The sequence below is a fragment of the Sapajus apella genome, unplaced genomic scaffold, assembly GCF_009761245.1.
Source record: "Sapajus apella isolate SASKATOON/1434 unplaced genomic scaffold, GSC_monkey_1.0 scaffold38, whole genome shotgun sequence".
In the NCBI taxonomy this organism is placed as follows: Eukaryota; Metazoa; Chordata; class Mammalia; order Primates; family Cebidae; genus Sapajus; species Sapajus apella.
The window spans coordinates 18,635,868-18,641,942 of NW_022436978.1; the positions used below are offsets into that span (position 1 = coordinate 18,635,868).

General features: G+C 42.9%; 1 non-coding gene across 1 annotated transcript; it reads right to left on the minus strand.

Annotated features, from left to right (window-relative positions):
- Nucleotides 1-1,762: 1,762 nt before the first annotated feature.
- LOC116565073 lies at nucleotides 1,763-1,866 on the minus strand. Its single transcript, XR_004275236.1, has one exon. It is a non-coding gene; the product is annotated as a U6 spliceosomal RNA (small nuclear RNA).
- Between the last annotated feature and the right edge of the window lie 4,209 nt (nucleotides 1,867-6,075).

Consider the following 6,075-nt stretch of genomic DNA (forward strand, 5'->3'; position numbering starts at 1 on the left):
TATAAGAGGCCACTTCTGTCTAACTTACACACAATATATATAATATATATTATATATAGTTGAATATATGTAATATTGACTATAATATATATGGTTGACTTATGTATATATATAATATGTAGGATGTGTGGTACAAATAATTATATATATATACATCCTGAATACTTACACCTCTCAAGTGAAAGGAAACTCAATTCAAGCTGTCATTGAATGGGCACACATACATCTTGCTATCTACCTTCTAAGGCCAAAGACAATGTTAGTTTTGCCGGAAACAGCATGGAGATGAATTGGCATTTATGATTACTTGTCCAAATAGACTCCGTATCCCTAACTGGGCCATAGTCATCCTATCGACAACTTTGGTTGTCTGTATCAACGTTTGGATTTGTCTGGGCCTCACCTGGGGAAACTTTCCCGGGTACTGCCTGTTACTTGTTGTTAACTTTGCCCTGTGCCTTCTGTCCTGTTCTCTACCTGCTCACCTGGCCCTGGCTCTTTGTACCTCCCTGGCTCCCAGATTCATCCTCCCCTGGGGTACTGACCTCAATGCCGTGAAGCCACAGGAAAGTGAGGTCAGACAGGTATCCCCGGAATCCGGGTGTTTCCAGGGGGCTCCTCCTGGTGTCTGATCTGGGCCCTTTTTCCCTTTGGCCCCACTCAGTCCTACAGCTGCAGAATATTTTGGGGGAGCATAGAGCCCTTCCTGGGCGGCTTCAGGAGGTGAACCTGGGCCTCAGTGCCTGGGTTCTCAGGAGCAGGTGCTTCAGCTCTAGGCCTCAGAACCTTTCAGAGGTTCTGTCATGTGATGCTGGCAGTGAGCCCCCATCTCATACTCATCCTGCAGTGGAAGGAGTTCACATTCTAGTACATAGCCCAGGACAGCAGCTTCTGCTGGCATTCCCGCTGCCCCAAGCCTGTTGTAGATACATTTAGGGCAATTCACCTACAGTTCAAAGACACTGCTATGCTTCAGGCTGCAGATGCAATGGTATCAGAACATATGGAACTCCAGGTCACAGGGGTAATGTGGTTTGCCTTAGATTTGGTGGAAAAAGCAGAGAGTTAAATAGAACCTTTCAGATTGGTGAACCTTCATTAGAGGACTGCTGGAAACTTCTGACATTATTAAGGTACAAATCTGGGGCTGTGCTTTGTGTCATTCGGCCTCAATATTACAATGGTTTTCCCTAGAGGTGGGAAAATGGCAGGATGTACCACATAGTTTCAAAATGGAACGATGAAGTTTTAGGATTTAATTTTAGGAAGGGCTGTGGGCAAGATTTTCATGGACTGGAATGAGTCTCTCCCTTCTTTTCTCAATCTCTTCCCCAACCAGCCTCTCTCTCACTGAGCGATACTGTGAAGTGGAGGACACTTCCACCAAGACTGTGTGAGGAACTTAGACTTACCACCAATCCCGTCTGGTTAGCTCTTCAATCCATGGTTAAGGGCAGGAGGGAAACGGAGCGGACAGAGCCCCTGGTGCTGCATGTAGTGTTGGTCAGGCTGGAGTGCAGTGCGTGATCTTGGCTCACTGTAGCCTCCACCTTATGCGCTGAACAATCCTCCCCCCTCAGCCTCCCAAGCAGCTGGGACTATAGGCATGTGCCACCAAACCATGCTATTTTTTTTACTTTTTATAGAGACAGGGGTCTCACCATGTTGCCCAGTTTGGTCTTAAACTCCTGGGCTCATGCAATCCTCCTGCCTTGGCCTTCCCAAGTGCTGGGATTACAGGCATCAGCCACTGCACCTGGCCAAAATTACAAAATGCTTCACCAATTTGCATGTCGTAGTTGTGCAGGGACCATGCTAATCTCCGTAGCATTCCGACTTTAGTATGCATGCTGCCGAAATGAGCACCACTGTGATTTGTTCTTCGGGCTTAAACTCCGATGGCCCAACCTTCAAACCTAGAACCATCACACCTCCCTGCCTCTTTCCAAGGATACAGCTGATCTCGATCCTCAAAGATACCCATCTTCTAAAAGAACATAAGAAGTAATTTAACTTGTGATGGTGCAATGTTTGAGAAGACCTCTGACAAGCAGGTGGAATTTAGCCATAAGGAAATGGGAAATGGAAAGGATATTTCAGGCAGAAGGGACGGTGAAGACAGACCCAGGGGGACTCTGGAGGGCATGTCTGGGGAATGTGTGTGAGCAGTACAGGAACCCAGGGGAAGTAGCTATGCTGTTTCTCCAGAATAGAATATATTTGTGTAGTCTGTGGACTACAACAGATCCGGGAGTGAACATACCCACACAGCAGTAGTGACTGCACAGTGCAGGTGGGTTGCAGCTACGTCCTTCGGCTGCACCTGAGAATTAGCGCCCTGAGCCTCACATTACCTCTCGTATTGCTGTCCCTGCTCTGCTCCGGGCCCAAACTCATCATCTCTCTCTGCTGCTGCATCATTTCCCTGTACGCTATGTTTCTGTATGCTCTGCCCAGGCCACCCACTCCAGAACTGCTGTGTGCCACCGTCCCTAGACCTCAGCCAGTGCAGGCACCCTGCTGTCTGTGGCATTCTCACCACTCCGTGTGGCTCTGACGATCCCTTCCTTCCTCCCTTCCCCTCCCCTCATTAGTCACACACTCCTGTTCTGCTCCACTGCTCCTTTGGCCCTGGCACTGCTCCCCTGGCTGAGTCTCTTTGCAGAGGCTCCAGAGACAGTCATTTGGGGTGAGGTTATGCAGCTCTCTCCGTGTTCCCTGTGGACTGCCATTCTCCCAGGGCCTGCACACGTCATTCGAGGGGCTGAATCTGGTGATTCAGTGGGCCACTATGTGCCAGGCCACTGTTCTACATGCTGGAGCACAGCAGAGACAGGAGAGCCGAGGTGTCACTCTCCGAGGACTCACATGGCAATGGAGGAGGCTGCCCATCAACAAGCCAACAAACATGAACGACGTCATTTCAGAGGGTGCGAAGTGCTGTGAAGTGCATGGATAAAGTTAGGAGAGCTGGTAGTCAAAGCAAATACTGATGAGAGAAAGGATACCAGCGTCACACATGCCATTGTCACCTGGAGAGGCTTCAGGTGAAAAAACCCTTTTATATTGCAGTGGATAATAAATGAGGTCAGCTTTGTGATATTCGAGGTAGAAGTGTTGCAAATGTTTATTCTAGTTTTATAGAAGTACACTTATTAGGAAAATTTGATGTCCTTTCCTAGCAATTTAGACACAGAAAAGTATCTTATAAAGTTATCGTTCTGGAATAATTTTAAAAGCTAATTTACTGTTGGAATTTCAAATTTACAATATTGCCGAGTCAGGCTGAGTGCCTGTAGTCATAGTTCATTACCTGTGCTCCCCTTTGTGTTAATGATCATGATAATTACCTGCAGGTGTCTTTATTTTCCCCCATTAAGGAATAGGGTTTTCGTCTGACTTAATTCCAATTAAAATTTTTACCTTTATTCAGCCAGGTGGCAGTGGCTCACGTCTGTGATCCCAGCACTTTGGGAGGCCGAGGCAGGTGGATCATTTGAGGTCAGTAGTTTGAGACCAGCTTGACCAACATGATGAAACTCTGTCTCACCTAAAATCACAAAAATTAGCTGGGTGTGGTGGTGCACTCCTGTAATCCCAGCTACTTGGGAGGCTGAGGCGGGAGAATCACTTGAACCTGGGAGGTGGAGGTTGCGGTGAGCCGAGATCGGGCCATTCATTACGCTTCAGCCTGGGCAACAAGAGTAAGACTCCATCTCAAAAAAAAAATTACTTTTTTTTTTCTATGCAAATTCTCCCTGCAACTGGAAATATTCAAGTAAATTTTGCCTCCATTTGAGATTGTGCTGTTAATATTTAGATTTGGGGAGCATAGATTTTGCAACTATTGCTTCATTTTACTGCATGAAGAGAGCAAACATATTTTCAAGATGATTTGTGTGTAAACTAAAAAAAATTAACGATGATAATAATGGGAAATATGAATGTAGTGTTTTTAGTTAGATACTTCCAGACAAAAAATACAGTTCAAAGGTTGGTCCCTGTGATATACACATTCCCTTAATAACCGATAGTTATCTATAAAAATATGCATTACTCCTACAAAATGAATTTTCTTAAGATGGGTTGTAGACCATGGAATTATCAACAATATAGGAATATACATAAAAATTGAGGTAAAATTTATGCACAGCTAAATGCACTGGTTTTAAGTGAATCAATGAATTTGGATAAATATATTTACCTAGGTAACCACCACCCCAGTCAAGGTATTGAACCTTTCTATCATTTCAGAAAGTTCTCTCAGCTAGGGGGTGTAATTTAGAGTATGTAGACTTCTGATTCAAAAAATAATTACAGTCAGGAATCTGGCTTATTCATGCCAATAAGTTAAAAAGATAGGTTTCATTAATACATTTTACCAGCATCTTAGTCAAACAAGTCATTTTCTTTGACATCTGCCGTCAGTTAAATATTGCCCATTGCCCATGGGCTTATCAGCACTGCCAAAATCATTTGGGAAATTAAACTTTATTCCTGAGGTAGCAACAGCTTGCTGATTAATTTAACAATGAGCTAATTATAGATAGCTTCTTATAATTAGTCCAAGGCAGGAGGTTTTGTTTCATTTACATCAAATATGTCCATCATCAGGTATCTTTTGGGCCCAGAAGGCAATCTCAGTTTTCTAGTTGAAATGGACCAAAGCCACCTGAAGAGACATGGTTTGCAGCAAAAACTGCTCCAATTTTATTTTCATTCATTCATTCACTCAACAAATTAAACACTTACCATGTGCCAGGAACTGCTAAGTACTGAGATTGTAGTAGTGATGAAAACAGACAAAATCTTGGGGGCGTAGCTCTGGGGTAGAGCATTTGACTGCAAAACAGACGAAATCCCTTTCCTCATGGAGAAAAGCAACCACACACACACACACACACACACACACGCACACATACACACACAAAAAACAAAACAAAGCAAAAAACCAAGAAAGCAAACTCAAATGAGTCTATAATATAATGTCATGTAATTTGAAGTGTGAAGAAAAATAAAGAAAAGTAAAGGGCTAGACAGTGATGGGGATGAGGGTCAGAGTGTTATCAAAGTGTCGTCACAGAAAACCTTTCGAATACAGTCACGCAAGGGTTTGTTTCCAAGTGACCCGTTGAGCTGCATATGCATTTTTGTTTATTTCAAATAAAATGTATTTGTATTATTTGTCATTCATACTATCCATTCATACCACACTATTTTCTGTGTCGGTAATCTAATAGAAATATACCTGTTTTGTTTTTTTTAAACAAAGGAAAAACTGATATTTGAGTAGAGGTTTGAGAAAAATGGGACCATGTAGGTTTCTGGGAATAGCAAATGCAAAGGGCCTGAGGTGAGAATGCACCTGAAGCTTTTCAAGAATTGCAAGGGGAGGAAGAGGCAAGGATTCTGGAGAAGGAAGAGGGAGTGGCCAGGCCGTCAGGTCACCTGGGACATTCTCGGCCTTGGTAAGAACTCTGGAAATGAGATTGTCAGAGACGTGTGGAGTCTTTTAGGATCTTCTTTTTTTTTTTTTTTTTAACTAAATACGAATAAATGTTATTCTGGAATGTACCCAAATGATAAAACTAAAGGTTTTTTGTTGTTTAAAGAATCAAACACTAAAGTTGATTACAGAAATATAAAGAAAATTACATTTCTGCATGAATTTTAAAAATAAAACTTTTTATTTTTGAACAATTTAGATTTACAGGAAAGTTACAAAGATCGTCCAGAAAGTTGCTGTGTATCCCTTATGAGGTTTCACCTATTGCCAACATCATACACCACCTTGGTTAAAACTAGAATATTGACATTGGCTTATCACTATTATTAAACACCAGGTTTTATTTGGATTTTGCTGGTTTTTCCATCAGTGTCCCCTTTCTGTTCCAGGATTCAATGTATGGCACCACGTTGCACTCAGTGGCCATGTCTCCTGGTCTTCCCTGGTCTCTGGCAGTCTTCTTGATTTTCATGACCTTGACCGTCTTGAGGAGTAGCAGTCAGGTATCCCATAGAATGTTCCCAATTTGGGTTTGTCTTTTGCTTTTCTCATGATCAAACTAGGGTGAT